Here is a 22490-nt window from a genome sequence, read left to right as displayed (position 1 = left end):
TTTATAGATAGAAAGATATGCTTTATTACAAAGATTGCTTTTTAGTCTTGAGAGTTCAGTGAAAATGTGTTATTTCTTATGTAGTTGATAGTTCAGCAACTTTCAAATGTTAGTTTATAGTTTAGAAGATAAAGCCATGACCAGGAATGCATTAGAAAGGTCTGAGGGAATGTTTTATGGTGATACACTTAAGATAATTTTTTTGTATGCCTTGTCCAAATGTATAGGTAATTTTAAGCAGTAATAATTATAATAATAATAAGCAATGTATTTATAGGTAATTTTAAGCAGTAATAATTATAATAATAATAAGCAATGTATTTTTGGTTTTTAGTGTTAATAAAACTAAAACTCAGACTCAGAACAAAGAAATCTAACATATATAATCATTTAATTTTAACATAGAGAACTTGGACAAAATATAGTTGATTGCTTCCTTTGCTTAGACAATGTAGTTTTTGTAAACTGTATAGAGCTAAGCCTAGGAAATAATTCAGTTATACAACATTTAAGCCTTGTTTTCATGGAACACTAAGTAATTCTATAATATCTTTCTTTCAGTAATTCATTTGTTGTTGCAATATTTAAGCCACATGTTCAGCTTGTTGTTTAATGTATAAATGATTTATACCCCATTCTCTACCATTTCCAACCATGGCAAAGGCTTAATGTATTTAATATATAATTTTTTGAAAAATATATTTCAGTAAACTCCTGACTAATGACAAGAATATGAATCAATGGCATTCCCTATACACTGTATTGGAAATTTGGGACAACTTCAAAAGATTAAGCATTTATGTATAAAATGATCCCAATAATTTCCTTCCTTCCTTCCTTCCATTCCTTCCTCCCACCCTCCCTCCCTTCCTGTCTTTCTTTCTCCCTTTTTCTCATTCTTTCTTTTTCTTGTTTTGTTTGTTTCTTTCTTTGTGATACTAGGGATTGAACCCAGGGCCACAGACATGCTATGCCAGCAATGCTGTTTCTAATATACTACAACTTCTTCCCCCTCAAAGACTATATAACATGACCATCAGAAGACAAGAATATTAATAACAACACTATCAAAAATAAAATATGGAAAGTTATTCCAAAGGCTTTTTTCAGAAGAATGAATATTATCAGCAGTGAAAATGAATGAACAAGTTAACACAGACTAATGTGGATGAAACATTGGAAGAATTATGAGTTGACAAAGCAAGTCAAAGGTAACAACCAGCAATATAGTACCACTTTAGAGAACTCATAAACCCAGTATAGATGACCTAGAGTTACATATGATATGTGATAAAAAAAAAAAAAAAAATAATACAAACATGGTAAGTGATAGATATAAAATTCTGGAAAGTGGTCTCTTGTTTGAGATTAGGCAGAGGAGGAGCTAGGAAGACAAAGACTAAAACACAGATTTGAAACTCTCTAGATCTTAATTTGGGTGATTGATTTGGAAGGGAAGAGGATGTTTATTTTGCTACTAACCTTCTTAATTTGCATTTGTGACACAGACATATTTGTAATGTATAAATTAGTACCAGTAACATTTTCAAGAGCCAAATAAAAAAGCCAATTTATAATTTTTAAGAATTTTATTTATAGAATCAGCCTTTGCACTATATTTCATTAATTATAGGTTTCATGGACATTTTGTATTCATCCAGCAAGATTAATATTCTGTTAATCAGCTTCATTAAAGTTAATTGATATGTTGTCATCTCAAACTGTGCATTATTTGTGGAAAGTAATGAAGCCTTTGTTGTTTAGGTAATAGGTTTTTCTGCTCTTTCACTGTTTAATTGATTCCTGGTTGTATGTGTTATAATGTATGGCCCAGACAACCAAATTATTTTAAATGCTTTTTGGTTAATTTATGACTTTGCATTTTTGCACAGGATATATTTCTCATGTAGATAATTGAAATTTTATTTTATATCACTAAGCTTGATAAATACTGATTCAGCAACTCATTTCCTCAGAATCTATAGAATTTAGAGGATGTCATGATTGTGATTTAGCTAGCCCAAGTTGTACAGTGAAATCTAATTACAGGCTGTGTCTTTTACTCTGTTTAAATCATCCAGGAGGAAATAAAGACATCAGACTTGTACAACATGTACCTTGCCATTATGGTCTAACTTTAATTTCACAAAAGAAAATGTTTGGACTTATGAGTGAGTAAAACAGCATGCCCTCTCCAGGACTGTAGAGCAATGGGTTCAGAATAAATAAAAATCATGAGATATAAAAACATCAAACATATGAATGATAAGTGTACTACAAAAGGGAAATATCATCCAAGGGGGAAAAGCAATCCTAATTTGGCTGGGGCTAGTGAGTTAAAGAATAGAGGAATTTGAGAGTTGAGATAGATTCAAAATGGGTAAACAATATAATTTGGAGGACAAGGAGAATAATGGCCTTAGAGGACCAAGCTACAATGTGAGCAAAAGAACAGGGTTATGTTGGGAACCCAGAAGTTATGAAGAGACTGTAGTTCTCTGAAAACTCTGATGCAAGGGGAGAAGTTTTTCTGGTTAAAGTCTTTCATATTGTTTTACTGCTTCCTGCCTCATCTTTCTACCCTCTCTTCTCAACACTCTCATATTGTCCTTTTAAGAACTCTTTTAATCACTGCACCTTTCCACCTTCCCTTTATAGTGCTAATATTCATTCTGAGGCTTGAACTCAAAGAAGTTTTTCCTAACTTTTTTATTTGTAAGCTGGTCTGCAATTGAATTTTTTTTTTGTCTTTTCATTCATGTAGGTCTTTAATTTTTTCAATGATATTTTGCAGCTTTCAAATATAAGTGTTGCATTTCTTTTTTAAAGCATTTTTAAAATTTTGATTTGTTATACATGACAACAGAATGCATTACAATTCATATTATACATATAGAGCACAATTTTTCATATCTCTTGGTGTACACAAAGTAGGTTCACATCCTTCGTGTCTTCTGACATGCACTTAGGGTAATTATGACCATCGCATTTCACCATCTTTCCTACCCTTATGCCCCTCCCTCCCTTTTCCCCTTTGTCCTATCTAGGGCTCATTTAATCCTCCACACACACACACACACCAACATATTATGGATCAGCATCCTTAAATCAGGTTCTTTAGAATTGGCTAACTTCAATTCTCCAGCTTCATCCATTTACCTGCAAATGCCATGATTTTGTTCTCTATTAATGCTGAATAATATTCCATTGTGTATATATACCACATTTTCTCTCTTCATTCATCTACTGAAGGGAATCTAGGTTGGTTCAACAGTTTAGCTATTGTGAATTGTGCCACTATAAACATTGATGTTTCTGTGTCCCTGTAGTATGCAGTTTTTAAGTCCTTTGGGTACAAACCAAGGAGTGGGATAGCTGGGTCAAATTGTGGTTCCATTCCCAGTTTTCTAAGGATTCTCCATACTGCTTTCCATATTGGCTGCACCAATTTTCGGTCCCACCAGCAATATATGAGTGTGCCTTTTCCCCCACATCCTTGCCAACACTTACTGTTCTTCGTATTCTTTTTTTTTTCTTTTAGCTGCACATGACATTACAATGATCTTGGCAATTCATACATTTGAATCAATTGGTGTATAATTTCTCATTTTTCTGATTGTACAGATTGCAGAATCATACTGGTCATAGAGTCACCTATTAAGAGCTGCCATTATGACAGGAGTGAGATGAAATCTTAGAGTAGTTTTGATTAACATTTCTCTAATTGCTAGAGATGTTGGACGTTTTTTTATATGTTTGTTGGTTGATTATGAATTCTCTTCTGAGAAGTATCTGTTCAGTTCCTTGACCCATTTATTAATTGGGTTATTGGTTTTTTTGGTGTTAAGATTTTTGAGTTTTTATATAATTATAATTATATTTATTTATATATAATTATAAATATAATTATATAATATATAATTCTAGATATTAGTACTCTATCTGATGTGCCTCTGATAAGACTTTGTTCCCAATTTGTAGACTCTCTATTTATCTCATTGATGATTTCTTTTGCCGAGAAGAAGCTTTTTAGTTTGAATTCATTTCATTTATTAATTCTTGATACTAATTCTTGCACTATAGGAGTCTTATTGAGGAAGTTGGGTCCTAATCCCACATGATGGAGATTTGATCCTACTTTATCTTCTGATACATGCAGTGTCTCTGTGCACCTCAACAACCACTGCATCCTCCCTTTGCCACCTATTTTGAGAGAGGTGTCAAGTGTGACTTTCTCCAAAGCATTCCCAAGTCCCTAAGAAATGATTTAGTTCAAAATTCTGTATAGTACATAGACTAAAACAATAAACTATTAATACTATTAATATAGTGAATAAAAAAATAGAGAACTAAAAGGGAAAAATACAAATAAACCAAAAGAAAAATCTAGGGCAGAAGAACTTAAGTGTCAGGTCAAAAATATCCATGGATTTTCCCCATGGGAAAGTAAAATATTTAAGAATATATAAAAATAATTTCTCCAGTATACATAATTTCAAAATTTCTAAAAAGCATGAATACAAAGAGTACGAATTTTCTAAAGATACAAGTCTCTGAAAAGTGGGCAAGAATTATCAGAAACTCTGCCTACCCAAAAGCTATAGAATTCTTTCAATTCCTCAGAATAGTTTTCAACTGAATACTCTATATCCAGAAAATTAACAACCAAGTGAGGAATGTAAATAAATAAGTCATTCTTGGAGAAGCAAGGCCAAAGAAAGCTTACTTTCCATGACCCTTTTTGTTGATATTTTATGAGAATATAATTTGGCAAACTAAGAAATTGAACCAAAGAAGAGGAAATCATGGCACACAGAAAACAGAGACTCTAACCAGAATTTTAGGGCAAAGAAACTGCAGTGTTTGGCAGGTCTAGAAAGTATCCCAGCGGGAAGATTCTGGTGGGGAAAAGCTTAACAAAAGATAAATAGTGGAAGAAAACAATACAATTTGAGAATTCCATACAATGAGGACAACAGCAACTCAAAATTTATTGCTTTTATATGAAGCAAAATAAAATATGGCATAATGTTAAGCAATTTATGAACTTTAAAACACACACACATACACACATATTGTTTGCTATTCTTGCAGGGAACTTTCATTTTTCAGTGGTTCAGGGACAGATTTTGGACCCAAAGAAAAGGAATGTATTTACAAAACACTTGAATCTTAGGTATAGTATATATGGTCCTATTTTGTTACCAATTCTATAATCAAACAATGCTAAATAATGATGAATTTGGCATCAACTTCCTAGCAGAATGTAAGTGGAGAGAGATACTTTGATTGTATAAATAGAATGTTGCAACTGAAAATTTGGGGGTGAAGGGGGAAAATGGTGGAAGAAAGAGTATGGGGGGCTTGCTCCCTTATTTTACAATGTGAGATATCAAGACATGCTATCAAATCCACAGGCAAAAAAAAGATAGAGTTGTTTACAACATGAATTAGGGATACAAAGGAAAGAAATTGAAATTTGAAATAATAATATAACTAATAACTATTTGAAGGAAATTAGCAAAAACTAACAAAAAAGCCAGGAAAGTCCTCATCATTTGTATGGAAAACAAATACATATTGTCTAAATATATTAAGGAGTAGGGGGAAAATAGCATATTATATACAAAATTATAAAAGTAAACACAGAAGAAATGAAGATAAAAACATCTAAAAGAGGGTCCTCTGAGGAACAGAACTTTGATACAAGAATTAATTGCTTTTTATCCAGAGCTTTTCATTATTTGATTTGCACACTGATAAAAAATATAGAATTTTTAAAAGACAATATTACATACTATTTAAATATGCCAATTTAGTTTTGAAAGGCACTTAAATTGTGTAAATTGGTGTGCTTTCAAACATACAAGACAAATTCATAAAACCAAAAAAAAAACTGGTTATTTAATTTACTATAGCAATTGTTCACTTGAGAAGAAAAGCCTCTGGTTGCTGATTTAAGGGAATATTCTACAAATTTATGAAGAAGAGAAGTTGAAGATTCTGTTCAGCTTTGATCACTTTTTGGGTTCTATTTTCATACTGTGATCTATTTTCATAATGACACTAAAAAATTCTCTTAACCACCATATTGGTAGAAAATATGTATAAACAAATACACACACACACACACACACACACACACACAAACTAGCATAAACAGGTTTTGACTATGTCTGTTCAAAACTTTTTGTTACTATAACAAATACAGAGATAAGACAGTTTATATTTATTTATCTTTATCTATATTTATGTAAATCTGCCAAATTATTGAGTATTTTTGTAGATGGTTAATATATAGTAAAGAAATGGAAATTTAAAATAGTAATAAAAGTAATAAGAATTTAAAGAAAGAGAGCAGAGAAAGGAGTAATAGAGGCAGGAAAAAACCCAGAAAATTACTAATTTTTTCATATGGGAAATTAATAAATGCATATTAAATACGTTTACTACTTTAAGATATATATATATATATATATATATATATATATATATATATATATATACACACACACAAGTAAACGTATATATAAGCTTATTCCCCTTCTGTGTGTATATATAAATAAATAAATATATATATATATTAATATATATGTTATATAGTGTATATATATATCCATCCCCAGAAATTTACAATAATGCATATACATGTACACAAAGCAACTTCATTTATTCCTTGACCTTCTCCAATCTAATAAGATTTTGTGTCATCTTATCACAAATAACCACTCTGTGATGAGATTCTTGATTGGAATACAATGTTAGTAATTATACCACCAACAAAATCCGCACTGAAAATATTTCACTTTGAGATCACCACCATCATTTCACAGTTCACTTGTTCTGTAGTCCTCCCTCTTCAACCACGAAAACTCCAGCTGCTATGACCGATCCCTTCCTGTTCTCTAGATTCCAAGGTTTTTAGGATAAGCATACCACTAAAGCCAACTTCAGCACCATGGCCCTGTTTTCCTCTATTGTGTTACCAATACCATTTTGAAGCCAATTATCTACTCTTACTTTGCTTTTACCTGAGTTGCTGACTATTGCTGAAGAAGCTCACACAACAGGGATAGCTACTGAGATTCTAATATAATGGCTGCATTTCCTAAATGGGCCTTTGGCGCTGTTTGTCAGTCATTTCCTAGCACATTCTCTTTCCCACTGTCCTAAAGGGTTATTTCACTTTTACTGTTTCCTTCTCAAATGTACTGAACTTGCTAAATGCTAATTTGTCACAAACTCAAGAGATAAAAAAAGATTATCTGTACCCAACTTCCCACTAAATAATATCACTTTCCATATCTGTTGTATTAATGGTATGATGGTTCTGTCAGAGTTTAGCCATCATCCCAGGGCTCTTCTCTTGAATCCCCTTTTGCCTTCCTACTCTGTGCTTGCAATTGTTTTTCTTGTTAATGTCTTTGAATAAGATAATTCTTATTAGTAGACAAATAAGCTCTAACAACCTTCTGTTGTAAAACACAGACAAGCGACAGAAAACCTTCCTTGACCTCATATTTGTGTTATTTCTCTATTTCATTTCTTTCCCTTTTTAAAAGATAAGTACAGTCACTATCTCCTCTGTATTTTTCCACATTCTATTTTTAACCCAACCCAATTGATCTCTGGTCACAATCACTTTCCTGAGATCACTTTTATTAATGTTGCCTGTTAACTTCATGTTGTCAAATCTACTTTCCAGGTCTTGACTGGCACGACCTATTAGCAATTTCTTGTGATAAATAACAACTGCCCTTTTGAAACTTTCTTCTTTTAGCTCTATTACATCACTCTCTTCAGTTTGTTCTCTTGTCTCCCAGAATGCCCCTTTTAAGCCTCATTTACTGGCTGTTCCTTCTTTAGTCAACCTGTAAATAAAGTATTTATTCTCTGTCTCGTCACTAGAATTGGGGTTGCTTGGAAAAGAAGTACACTGGGTATTTTATTTCGTACTCTGTGCCCCAAACCTAAAACATTGTGTCATATTTATTCATTAAATGAATAAAAAATATGAGTTTGTCTGGCTCTGAGGAGGTAGCACAGGCTGCAGTTCTAATGGTACTTGCTTATGAGCTCCATGAGCCTAATAAAGGCCATGTAAGGGCTTTGAGAAGAGAACTGAAATCTTACTTCAGGAGCCTAGAATAATTCTGAAGTTGGTGCTAGAACAATTTTAATTGCCTCATCTTTTAGGACTAAACTTAGTGGTATCTCTTCAGGAAAATCTTCATTGATAATAATATTTAAAGACCAGCAACCCCAAGTCACATCAGATGACTCTTGTTCTAATGTATTTATAGCACTGACCCTTAATAAATGTTATTTGTTTGGTATTTGCGTTCTCACACTATTCTTCTATAAAAACTGAATTCCAATGTTGAGTCCAAAATATGAAAGTATTACATTTCAATATTGATAAACAATTGTTGAATGAATTAATGAATGCCTATTTGTAATTTTTATTTGATGTCTTATGGGTTAAAAATCCAGTGCTGTGTGTTGTCCTCATGCTCTTGAGATTCACTCTCTACCCATCTCGACTCCCTTCTGTCTCAAAAGGCTGACCTGAAGGGAAGCATTCACAGGCATCCTCAATTTTTGGTTTCAGATAAGATTTGGCTAATTGGCCACCCTGTAGAAGACTGGAGAGAGAGTCGGGTTCAGAATGTTTATTTCTTTTTTTTTTTTTATTTTATTTTTTTATTGGTTATTCAAAACATTACAAAGATTTCAGAATCACATCGGTTACACATCCACATTTTTACATAATACCATAATAGTAACTGTATTTCTATAAATCTTTCCCTATGGGGTTGCTTTGTGCTGGCTGCATTCCCTTAACTCCAGGCTACAGTGACTCTAAAGGCAGCCTTCTCACCCCAACTGTCTCTTTGGCTTTTGGGAATCACTCAGATCTTTTTTTTTTCTTTTAATTGAGAATATGATAATAGTTTTGCTATGGGTAGATCCACATTACTGCCTTATTCACTGTTTTCTCTGTATCTTTCCCCTGCATTTGGAAATTACTCCTGTATTAGATCATTATCCAATTTTGAGTATACCATCTGCTTTTTGTTGAAACACTGACTGATAAAAATACAGGGTGATTGCAGAATTTCTGTGAACCAACCACTTTCTGTAATCTTCATTCACTCCTTGTATAGCCTAGCTGGAAATGATTTCAGCTCCTGGTTAGGTGACTATGGCACTATTTTATTATCATTAATAAGAGCCAACTCATTTTTTATGCCTTGTTACAATGAGTTAATAAAGCTTAACCCAGTTCTAGAATCCAAGGGATGAGGAACTTTGAATATTGTTAATCTTTAAGTTGCATAGCTCAAACTCCACTTTGAAAAAAAAAATCATTCGGGTTCTGTCTTTATTAAAACATTGTTTTATTTATCAATAATAAAAACAAGTCCACAGATTGAAAAAAAACTCCATATTTTTGTATGAAGCCATTGTCTGAATTAAGACTCTCAGGGGGCTATAGAAAAAAAATTCCTGTTTTTCATATGTATTTCTAAAGTTGCCTCTTCTTTAAAATAGGAATTTTTCATCTATCCAGAAAAATATTCCAAGCAAAGATATTTGAAACAGAATGATATAACTATTGGCACTGAAAACTTAAAAATGTTTGAAGCTTAATGAATCACTTAATTTTTAAAAATTGTTTTGCATAAACCAAGGCTCTCTGTTCAAGGAAGTTAGTTACTTTGAACAATGTAGCAAATGTAATACTCATGATAATAATGAAACACATTTCTCACTCCTGAGAAATATATATATATATATGTATGTACATATATATACATATATACATATAATTTATTTATATCACACACACACCAGATGTCATAGCATTCATATTAAAGTGATGTCATAATTTCAATACTCTTCTATCACTTCTCTACTCCTTTAAGCAGTATTTCAAATAAACAAAACATTTTTTTCACTGTTAAAGCAATAGCCAAGTGTATATATAACAGGATATTACTATATAATGGGATTACCAATATCTTAGTCTATTTTCTTATTTTCACTTATTCTTTTCCTTGAGCATGGTTAGTGCTGTAGTTTTCTTGGCCATACCTTATAGAAATTATAGACTTTTTTTCATATTAGAACAATTTTTCAAATGATTTCCAGTATTAATTATTTGGGTGGGGGTATTGTATGGAAAGAGTAGAGAAAAATGTCAGAAATATTATGCCAACATTCATGAAAATGTTCCATTGCTCTATAAATTTTTTTAGCTCTAGAAAAAAAGAGTGACAATGACAATAATAATAGCATTTGATTTTTAATTTGGGAAAAATGTAGGATATATGTAGGCAACAGTCTTATTTTTAAACATGAGAGCAGAGGACACAAATAAATATTGAGTTTCTAAATGTAATTATCAAATAAATTTGGAAATCATTGCCCTAAACAAACCTAAGTGGTCAGAGACTAAATTTAAATATATTTTAGATTATTAAACTATATTTTAGTTTGATTCATGCTCTCAATAAATAACATATTGAAATTACAAATAGGAGAAGAATTATATGCAGCATTTTACAATTTCCTATTTATGAAACACAGGTCCTAGACCCCCCAATTCTTATACAATGCAGGTTTTCCAATTCTTTCTTTAAATTAAGCCTTTGGGATTACTCAAGCATGACTGATACACTTAGATAATATCAGGCATTCAATACACAGTATGTGCCTTTGATTTGCCTGACAAGTGACAACAAGGCTGTATTGAGTTAAGCACAGACACTATCATTAAATGACTATTTGCAGGACCTGTGTGTGGTTATTGTCACTCCAGAACAGAACTCTTGTTCAATATCCTGTCTGAGAAGCAGCCATTGCCAGATGCTTCCTAAAAAGGGCAAAACCACCCATAATGCAATTGGATGGACGTGCAGTTCTCCACCCCTGAGGGAAAACACTTCATCCTGACCCTGAGGTGGGGACACATGCACTGTTTATATTCTGTGAGCACTGATGATGTCTTCAAAGAATATATTTCAGGGGAGATTTTAGTAATATAGCTTTAACTTTCTAACAGTAACAATTTTTCTGATTATAAGTCACCATAGAAGAAATATTAAATTGGTCAGAATGAGTTGCTTTTCTCCATTTTTCACATAAGATTCTTTTATTTAAAGGTATATTAAACACAGAGCACCGTCTTCCTAAATTTATTCACTTCTTCATATCATATGTGTGTATATATATATATATATATATATATATATATATATATATATACTCTATATTTACAGAATTTAATTTAATAAACTATGGTAGAAGTAAAGTAAATCTATGCATAAATTAGGAGGTTGTCTGTACAATTGAACAATGTCCAGATAATATATAAGTCTCCAAAATAAAACTCTTGACCCAAACCTTTGTTGCACTCAGCTTGGGAAGCCAACCATCAACCTCTACAGTGATCGGTCCAGGAAGTCAAACAATATTCATATGACAAAATCCTAGGATGATTGACTCGGTCTAACACTTCCAGTTTCCCTATTTGTCCCCTCCCTTGACTGCTTCAAACTGAGGATCAACAAAAGAAAGCAAAATATGCTCCCCAAACTAATCAGTGAGAGAGCCCATTTCTTGTGCTCCTGCCTCCAGCATCTCCATTCCAACAACTTTCAAATAGAGCATATCTGAAGAACTTCTTTATTCACTGTAGGATTTCATACTCCTCTGTCTTGGAGTGTCTCCAAAAATAAGTGAGAGTGGCTGACTCCTAGCTCCAGCAAGTTCTAAATAAACTGCCTTGGTTTGCAAACGTCTTTATTAAAGTTGCAATGTTAATAAAGTGTATTAGAATAAGGCATATTTATCATTGCCTTTTTATGGAAAACAGGTGCAAAGAGTTTAACTATTTTATGGAAATGCACAGTGAGTTAGTAATAATGTCTAAATAAGAAACCAAATAGAGAGTAACTTCTATTGTGCTCTTTGTGCCTCATAAAATGGGGTTTTCTGTGTGCCTGATTTCCAGTTCTTCCTTGGTATAGAGTATTCAACTTCAGTGAATGCCGTGCCTAGTGACAAGAAATTCTAACATTTGAATAATATTCATTACTAACTAATATACTCTGAAACACCTTACAAATATCAGTTACTATATTCAGTGACTTGCAAATATTTTCTTTAATGCTAATAGAAATGTTTAAAGGGAAGTGACACTGTCTTCATATTTAGGTAAGAAAATTGAGATTCAGACCGATTAAATTATTTGAGGTCACACAATTAGGATTCATACCACTGTCTATTTAACTTTATGTTTCTCTCAGGATCTCCAGCTCCTTCAGGGATAAAACACCTCCTACTTTTCATGTGAATCTATTGTTAAGTCTCCTGAGTTGGTCCTTCAAGGACCCACTGGTTGGGTACTTGGTTTATCCTGTCCCTTTCTTTAAGCTGATGATTGTCATTACCTATTGTCTGGAAGAGAAACATAAGACAATTGATAACATAAACACCATTCCAAGAATGTTTTCTAAATATGAAAAAAGAAAAAATTCATAATAACTAAGCATTCTAGAGGTAAGTCTGAGGCAAAAGGTGAAAATTTGGGAGAGATCTAGAACAGGCTGTCTATAGCTTACCTGTATTATTATATGGTTCTTTACATTAAATTAATCACTTCTTAGCAATAAGTTATGGGGTGCTTGGTAGTAGTCTAAACAGAAATATACTTTGAATCTTTCAACTTTTATATTTCCATAGTATTGCATACTTCATTGTAAAATTTATCCAACACTTTTATCATGACTAATTTCTGTCATCTTCCTCTCTCTTCATCCCCAATAATCAGAGTTCTCTTTGGTAGTGGCTCTACTGCATCTTGTTCACTTTCAGGATTTATGTGCTACCATGACTTCGGGCTTTGTGGTAGGCACTATAGTCAAGCACACTCACTGAATATTTGAATCTAGATATAAGTGATCATAATATTTGCATAACAGTCTGACTCCAATGTTGTTGAAAATATTTATATCTAGTTATATAAAATCATCAATGGAATACTAAAGAGATGAAGAAGGTAACACCATGTCTAATTTCCTTCCAAACATAAAGGGAACATGTCAGTGAATGAACCATTTTGTAAGTAGGAGGAGGCTTCATCTGATTCAACTTAAGCAACTCTGGACATAAATCTCTGCATATTGCTCTAGTTTCTGCTGAGGACTTTCCCATATCCTGAATCATGTTAGGCCCACAATGGCACAATATGTACTGCTGGAAAAAAATTACATAATCACCATAATTGACAATCTAAACTGACTAGGAAAAAAAAGTCCAGCTGTGCATATTTTGTCATACAAAAAAGAGTGTAACCAAGGAGACACTATGGCTACCACAGAGATAAGTGGCTCAGGTAAAAGACCTAGTATGGAAAAGCTGGCCAGCCACCAACAGGCTAGAATAATGCTGTGGGCAGTTTTGTTGTTGATTGTTTTGTTTGTACTTTCACTTTGTTCTGCCTGTCTTTTAATGCCCTTAATTATATGTGTGAAGCAATGAGTATGCTGTCAGTCACTACCTCTCTATGCTATCCCTAATGGAGGTATTCAACAAAAAATATAGTGAGAACCATGAGCTTTATAAAACATTCTGATATGCTAAAAGTTACTTATACTCAATATTTATAGGGATATTTGAGATTGGCATTGATGCAGATTTAATAGAAAAGCTACGATAAGCTATCTGAGTAGGAAAACTGTCCTAACTATGGGTGCATCCATTTCACTATGATAAATGACTTGATTTTATTGTTGGCCATATTTTTATGTGATTTAAATGAACTCTTCAATGTTTTATGAAAAAACTAAGTTAAATTAGTTATTTCTCTAGTTCAATAATAACTAAGATCATTATCTAAGTTTTTTAAATGTATAATGACCAAACTCAACCTTACCCCATTATTGCTAAGTTATTTTTAGGTTCATGTTTACAACCAAGAATCAAATTTTAGGCAGGTCACTTCTTGAAGACTTGTTTAAGGAGGAGAGTAGTAATACGTGCATCATTTTCCTCATAAGTCTGTTAGAAAGTCAAGTACTGAAATATGTTATAGAACATTGTAAATTTTGAAGTTCTATGTGAATATAAACATTCCTGTATTCATTCATACACAAATATTATTGAGAACTTTCTTTATGCCAAGTACATTTCTAGGTATATGGCATATATAAAAATAAGTAAAATAAATAAGTATTTTCCCAAAACTCATGTGACTTCTACTCTAGCTTAGAAAACAAAAGTTAAATACTATTTGAATTATATACTGCAATAGAATATCAAAGGCTTATAAGAAAAATTGAGCCCAGCAGGTGAGATTAGAGGTCCTGCTTAACTTTTTAATCAACATGATAGATGAAAATTCATTCACAGTTAGACAAGTTTTCAGTATCTAATCAACTAGATCTATATAAAACTTCAGAATAATTATCCTTTTGGGGGCAAAAGAACAGCTTCTGTCTTTCTCAGTTTAACTACAGAGATTGAGAAAAGCATGCCATTTCATATTTTTGATCAATGCCATTTATTATTACTTCAAATGTGGCAATTTTGAAACCCTCATCTAAAATAAGAGGGTTGAGCACTGAGAGCAGGAGAGAAAAGGATAATAAATAAATCTGTCAACTGAGCCTCACCAGATTCTCCTAACCTGTATACCTTAAACATGACTCAGCATTACAGGTCTTGGGTCCTATAAGAGTAAACAAGGAAATTCGGCTATTTAAAATTTTGTATGTAGAACTTTCTTCAGTTGTTTCTTTTTAAAAAATAAATTCAGGTTGCTGAGGTACTAAACTACAAATAATAAAATTCATTCTTTTTAGGATCACAATGAAAGAAGTGAGTTTTGACAAATATACAAAAAACATATAACCCACACCAAAATTGAGATACAGAATATCACCCTGAAAAAGTTAGAAATGTCTACATGTATCACAGTTATATTACCCCTAATAAAGTTCCCTTTTGTCTCTCTATAGGTATGCCCCTCCTACCACCACAAGCCCTAGAAACCACTAACATGTTAAATGTGGCTCTATTTTTGCTTTTAACAGACTACTACATAAATGTGTTTATAGATGTAATATTTTGCATCTAAGATCTTTAATTTAGTTCCATGCCTTTTAGGGTCATCTAAGTCTTTCCACATATCAGTATTTTGTTTCTTTTTAATGCTGAGTCATCTATCACTGTCACCATCTGCTTGTCCACTCACCAGATGACAGTTATAGGGATTGCTTCTAATTTTTGGTGTAATGAATAAAGCTACTATGTTTAAGGCTTTATGTGAACATCCATTTTCATTTATCTTAGAAAAATACATAGAAATATTGGCTTATGAGTGAGTGTATGTTTTAATACAAAGGAACAGCCAAATGTTTTCAAAAGTGTTTATGCTATGTTGCTTTTCCAGGAAAGTGTATGAGAGTTGCAATTGCTGCACATTCTTCATAGTGTCATCATTTGTATGTTTGACTTTTGCTTTCTTATAGACATTTAGTGATATCTCAGTGGGGTATATTTACATTTCTCTAGTGACTAATGATGTGATAATTTGCCATTTGTATCTCTTCTTTGGTGAATTGTCAGCTCAATTTTTTCCAGATTTTTTTTTAAAAGTATTCATTGATTTCTTTAATTGCTCTGCAAGATTATTTTAATATTCTAAACAAATAATTTATATAGGCATGTCATTTACATCAGATATATCATTTTCTCCCAGTCTCTGCCTTGTTTTGATTTTTTTATTTCTTTTTATTTGATTTCTTATTTCTTTTAAGAATATTGTTCTTAGTGTATAATTCAAAGTCACAAAAAGATTTTCTCCTATAGTTTCTTATCGAAGTTTACAATTTTATATTTTATATTCAGGTCTGTGATACAGTGTTTAGTTAGCCTTTGTATGTAATGGAAGTATGGATTAAGGATTCTGTTTTACTGCATATGGACATCCAGTATTTCCAGCACCATTTATTGAAAAGATGATCTTTTCTCCTTTGAATTTCTTAGACACCTTTACCAAAAATCAATTAGCTATATTTGTGCAGGTCTAGTTCTATAATCCTGTTATGTTCTGCATTTGTATGTCTGTTATTTAGTAAAGGATAGAATGCTATCATTATTATAAACTTGTAGTAGGTCTTAAAATCAGGTAAATTGAGTTTTCTTTCTTTTACAAAATTGACTTTAGCTATTTTTGCTTCTCTATTTAAATTTTGAAATCAACTTGTTGATTTCTACAAAAAAGGGAGTATTACTGAGGTTTGGTGTAGCTTTTATTGAGTCTATTGTTTAATTTGAGGAAAGTCAATATTTTAACAATGTTGTCTTCTAATCCATTAATATTTTACATCTTTTTTTTAAAAGAGAGAGAGAGAGAGAGAGAGAGAAAGAGAATTTTTTTTAATATTTATTTTTTAGTTTTCTGGGGACACATCTTTGTTTGTATGTGGTGCTGAGGATCGAACCCGGGCCACACGCATACCAGGCGAGCACGCTACCGCTTGAGCCACATCCCCAGCCCTATTGTATATCTTTTTATTTAAAGTTTCTCTGATTTCTCTCATAAGTTTCAGAGTGTTTTATATGTGCAACACATGAATTTTCTATGTATTTTTCTAAATTTATCTTTATATAGATCATTTTTGCTAATATTGCAAATGATGACATTTCTTTTTTTTAAAAAGAGAGACAAGAGAGAAAATTTTTAAATATTTATTTTTCAGTTTTCAGTGGACACAACATCTTTATTATATTTTATGTGGTGCTAAGGATCGAACCCAGTGCCCCACGCATGCCAGGCGAGTGCATTTCCCCTTGAGCCACATCCCCAGCCCAAATGATGACATTTCTATTTTAATTTCCAAACTTTTCATTTCTAGTATGAAGCAACAAAATTGATTATTTATATTTACTTTCCTTGTAATTTTCTTCATTGACTATCATGTCATATGTGAACAAAGACATTTTTATTTCTTATGTTGCAACTTACATGGGTTTGTTTTCTTGTTGTACTTATGATGTTCAATGTAATATTTAATTGGAGTGAGAGGATAAGAAATATGCTCTCCAGGGCTTGGGTAGCATTTGATATTACTTCTTTATTAAAAATTTTATAGAATTTGCCAGTTAAGCTTTCTGGACTGGGATATTTCATTCTGGAGAGTTTTAAAACACAAATTAAGATTTTGAACTGTGAAAATTATCTATTTCTCTTTGAGTGAGCTTTAATCTACAAATTATTGTAATAAAATTATTTTTAATATTCTTTTTACATTTAGTGTCTAATATAGAATGACATCTCCCCTTTTATTCCTATCCCTGGCAATTTATCTTTTTTCTTCTCTGTTCAATGTTTCAATTTTATTCATCTTTTCAATAACTCATTTTTAATTTATTTTTAAAAATTTGTTCTAATTAGTTATACATGACAGTAGAATACATTTTAACACATTGTACACAAATGGAGCATAACTTCTCAAACCTCTGACTGTACGTGGTACAGAATCACACTAGTCATGTAATCAATCATACATGTATATAGGGTAATAATGTCCAGTTCATTTCACCATCCTTCTCACCTCCACATCCCTCCTTTCCCCTCACTCCCCTCTGCACAATGCAAAGTTCTTCTATTCTTCCCTACCCCACCCCATTATGGATCACCATTTGCTTAGCAGAGAAAACATTTGGCCTTTGGTTTTTTGGGTTTGACTTATTTTGCTTAGCATGATTATCTCCAGCTCCATCCATTTACCTCCAAATGTCATAATTAAATTCTTCCTTAAGGCTGAGTAATATTCCATTGTGTATATAACACATTTTCTTTATCCATTCATCTGTTGAAGGGCATCTAGGTTGGTTCCATAATTTAGCTATTGTGAATTGAGCTGCATCATTGTAGTATGATGATTTTAAGTCCTTTGGAGTGGATACAAGGAGTGGGATAGCTGGGTCAAATGGTAGTTCCATTCCAAGTTTTCTGAGGAATCTCCACACTGATTTCTAGAGTGGTTGCACTGACTTGCAGTGCCACCAGCAATGTATGAGGGTATCTTTTTCTCCACATCCTTGCCAACACTTATTATTACTTGTATTCTTGGAAATTGCCATTCTAACTGGAGTGAGATGAAATCTTAGAGTAGTTGTGACTTACAATTCTCTAAATGCTAGAGATGTTGAACATTATTTCATATATTTGTTGATCAATTGCATTTCTTCTTCTGAGAAGTGTCCATTCAGTTCCTTAGTCCATTTATTGATTGGGTAATTTGTTTTTTTTAGTTTTCAGTTTTTTGAGTTCTTTATATATCCTGTAGATTAGTGTTCTATCTGAGGTGCCTATGGCAAAGATTTTCTCCCTTTCTGTAGGCTTTCTCTTCACATTATTGTTTCCTTTGCTGAGAAGAAGCTTTTTATTTTAATCCATCCCATTTATTAATTCTTGATTTTATTTTTTATGCTTTAGGAGTTTACTTTCAAAGAATCTATTTTTCTTTCATTAATTTTATTTTTTCTCTTTTAATTTAATGGATTTTGCTCATAAGTATTTCCTTACTTCTGTTAGTTTTGTGTTTAATTTCCCTTCTTTGAACAAAGATCTAGACCAAAGCAGAAAACAAAACTTTTACAAATGAAGGACTAGGGATAACTCTCGTTTCTACTCCTTGATTCCCAGACTATTGAATACTGGCAATAGGAGAGAAGGACCATGTATTGGATACTGATATAGAATATATACAACACCCTGGAGGACGTTTCTCCAGTAGACTAGGTTTTGCCATCTCATGCTGTAACTGACTCTCCTAATAACCATTCTACCATTTTAATGAACAAGCTACTTCAAGTTTATGATAAGACCAGTTATGATAATTCCATAAATGTGGGTGTATTGATGAACTTCATCTTCTGTGAAATATGTTTTTTACTAGAGATGAAGTTATGTGGAATCCCTGAGAGGACCCAACATGATTGTAGATAAACCTTTCTATAGGTCCCAGGCTGGTGGTTTCAGAAGAAGCATTTGGGACAGGAAAAAAAAAAAAAAAAAAAAATATATATATATATATATATATATATATATATATATATATCCAGAGCAAGTGCCTATTTCTGTGAGAATGAAGTAAGATCCTTTTTATGATGGACATAATCTAACACAATCAACCTGCCACTAGGTATTTGGCTTTTTCTCCACACTGGTGAATTCTGTCATATTGGACACTGAGTGTTCATCTCTGATGTTGATAAGTTGGGAAATCAGCTGTGGCTCAACATTGGTAAGTGGAAATACATATTGTAGGGCATAGGCATCACTTTTATTCCTCCTACCATAACCACATTTTATTTTCATGAATCTCTTGAATAATGACAAGAATTATAGAATGAGCCATTTTATCTACCTTAGAATTAAAATCATTCCCTATTGAGGTCGTACTTCAGTGAAATTCTCATTGACATAAATAATTTGCTGTCATTTTAGAAATGTTTGCCCAAACATCTCCCACAGTCCTACTGGTCAATGTAGAGGAGAAGAAGTTTATTTTGGCTTACAGTTTCAGGGGTTTAGTCAATTCTGGGCCAACTTTATTGCTCTGGGCCCAAGGTGAGCCTTCAGAACATTGTGAAAGAAGGGCACGATGGAAGAGTGCTGCTACATTTATGGCAGAGAGGAAGCAGAGTAGGGCGAGAAGAGAAAGAGAATGGCACAAGCAGAAAGAAATTGAAAGTGGTGACAGGGAAAATGAACCCTTTCAAGGCATGCCACCATGACCCATATCCTCTAGCAATGCCCCACCTGCCTATAGTAACCATTCAGTCCATTCAAAATAGGATAGACTGATTAGATCACAGTTTTCATAATCCAATCATTTCCCCTCCAAACTTGCATGCATTTAACATAGGAGCTTTTAGGGGACACCTCATATCCAAACCATAACAATCACCAACTTTCCAGGTATGTATTTCCAAGACCCTAAGCATTGAGTCAAAAGCCATTAGTCACATTCATAAGTTTATGGAGACAACATCTCTGTCCAGTGGAAAGAACAACCAGGTACATGGTTAAAATTTCTGTTGACTGCTTTTGTCTTCATTGCTGTTCACTAGATCCACCTCAGACACTGAGTGTTCATCTCTTACGTTGATAAGACTATAGTGTTAAAACTGTTCACATTTGAATAATACCTGCTTATTATACAGAACCTAAGCACTTCAAAGCTCAGTTACTTCTTTTCAGTCAACGAGTCATATAAACTTCTAGCAAAGTAATAGTGTGTGTTGAGCAAGAGTATGTATATTAATAGGAGTAAGAACAATGGGTATTCAGACCACTTTCTCATCTGAATTATTTGTGCCTTCAGCACCTGCTGAAGCCCAACTCATACTTCTATTTGTTGATGGCATGTTGCTTTCCACACACAGATTCATGATTTACGAGGTCAAAATATGCCCAGTATAAGATAGGTCCTTTTGGATATTAGAGGCAGCACATCCTTCATTTGAGTGTATTGCTTCAGTCCATGTACTGAGTAATCTAAAAAGCTGCAAAGCTTCTGCATCAGGTCCAGGCTGCTATGTAAATATCTTAGCACTGAGCCCACTGATAGATGGACTTGAGCGAAAATTCCATTGATTGGTAGGCCTCTGTAAACTGCTAGTCTAAAGGGTGGACAATAGTGAAAGTCTGGTTCCTTAGGAATCAGTGTCAATTCAGAATCACTAATAAGTGACCCCCCAAAAGTTTTATTTCCTCTCCTCCAATGCACAGTCATTTTCAAGAAGTTTTAGGGCCCTTTGGGGGAAGGAAAATAGTATTAACCACTTTGGCAGAGTAGAAGGGTCTTTCCACAAGGGAATTCATAATTAATTTATTTAAGAGATCTGGGACCATATACTAATTCATTTTTGGAAATTGATTGTGAGGCTATGAATGTTTTGGTAATTCAAAACAGTTTGGTAGTCAAACTTGACCTAGAGTCTTATTCACTAAACCACAAGTTTCTACTTGTATATATAAGTAACTTGCTAGTCTACTATTTCAGTTTCAGGGACACAATGGCCAGTTAGGCAATAGCAAATATTTCTGTGGATCTGACTAATCTGATTAGTGTTATAGCTCTATGTCTAACCCAATAACCACAAGTACCTTGTCCTTGGCCATTAAGTGCAATAACTTGAATCTTACAACCTCAGACTCCTTATTGTCATTAGGGTTTCTTTTTTAATTGTAGCTGCTTCCTCTATAAAAAATGACCTGCAGAGAAGAGCTAGTGTAGAATTCATTAAGAATATAAGTAAAGGGGAAGATGTCCTCCCATCACATTTCTTTTCTCATTGCCTTAATAAAGTGAGTGTTTTTAGACATGGGGGAATCTATTTAAGGTATTAAATTGGTAAATAGCTCTTATATGGTAAATTTACTACACTATTCTAATTGCTTTAAGGTTGTGAGTAACGCCTCTGCTGCTCACTAAACAGGAGAAAAATTTCAACTTAATTTGGTATAGGTAACTTTTGGTCCATATGTCAGTGAATCAACCAACAAATCTGATCACCCTTAATCTGTGAACTATTATATTAGATTTTGGAATCTTTCCATATCAATAAATCTAACATATTTCTTCTACCAAATATATCCCCATACATATTATCCATGTTTGTATTGATGTAAATGGTTAAAATCATGTTATTTGGGTGTTTATTTTATCTCATTATTGTTCAAGCTGTATCTCAGCTTTTGGGGCCTGCTAGGACTAGAGTTTGACTATAAAATCTAGGAGCAAGGAGGAAGAATTAATGGTAGTTCCTCAGCAAGAATAGCAAATCCTTGAAGGACTGAGGGGTTGCTGATCCTCCTCAGGGTAGCTACTGTAGTTTCCTGACACAAGGAGAACTTGATTTCTTCCCTCTTCTGCAGATTTAGAATAGTTGCTTCTATTAATAATGTAATCTCAAAAGAATTTAGGGCTTCAAAGTCTTCATCTTCAATGGAATCTGTCCAAAGGTCTCTATTCCAATTTTCAGAATTCCATTCTTTTTCAAAGCATGATGATAAGTTTAACAAAAGAAACCCTAAAGGTTAAGAATTAAAATAATTTAATTTTCTGTGGAATATTACTAAGAGACTGATTTTGAGAAATCTTGATAGCCACAAAAAATAAGTAGATGCTTTACAGTCTCTTATGTCATCCTTATGCTGGAATTTAAATCCCCAAGCACATCATTTTTTCCTCAAATTCTCCAACACAAGTAGAAATAGCCAAACGTCCTCATTATTCTCCTTAATTTCACTAACATGACCTAGATGATATATATTTGGTCACACGAAGCTTTGTCTTCCATAGTCATCTGAGTAATACCTGCAGTGTTATTACTACATTTAAGTTTAGTCACATTAGGGAATAAATACTTGGTAACCCAGAAACAATTCAAAAAACTGTAGG

This window comes from Callospermophilus lateralis, chromosome 1 (genome assembly GCF_048772815.1).
Source record: "Callospermophilus lateralis isolate mCalLat2 chromosome 1, mCalLat2.hap1, whole genome shotgun sequence".
Classification (NCBI taxonomy): domain Eukaryota; kingdom Metazoa; phylum Chordata; class Mammalia; order Rodentia; family Sciuridae; genus Callospermophilus; species Callospermophilus lateralis.
Note: the sequence above shows the minus strand (reverse complement) of the source record.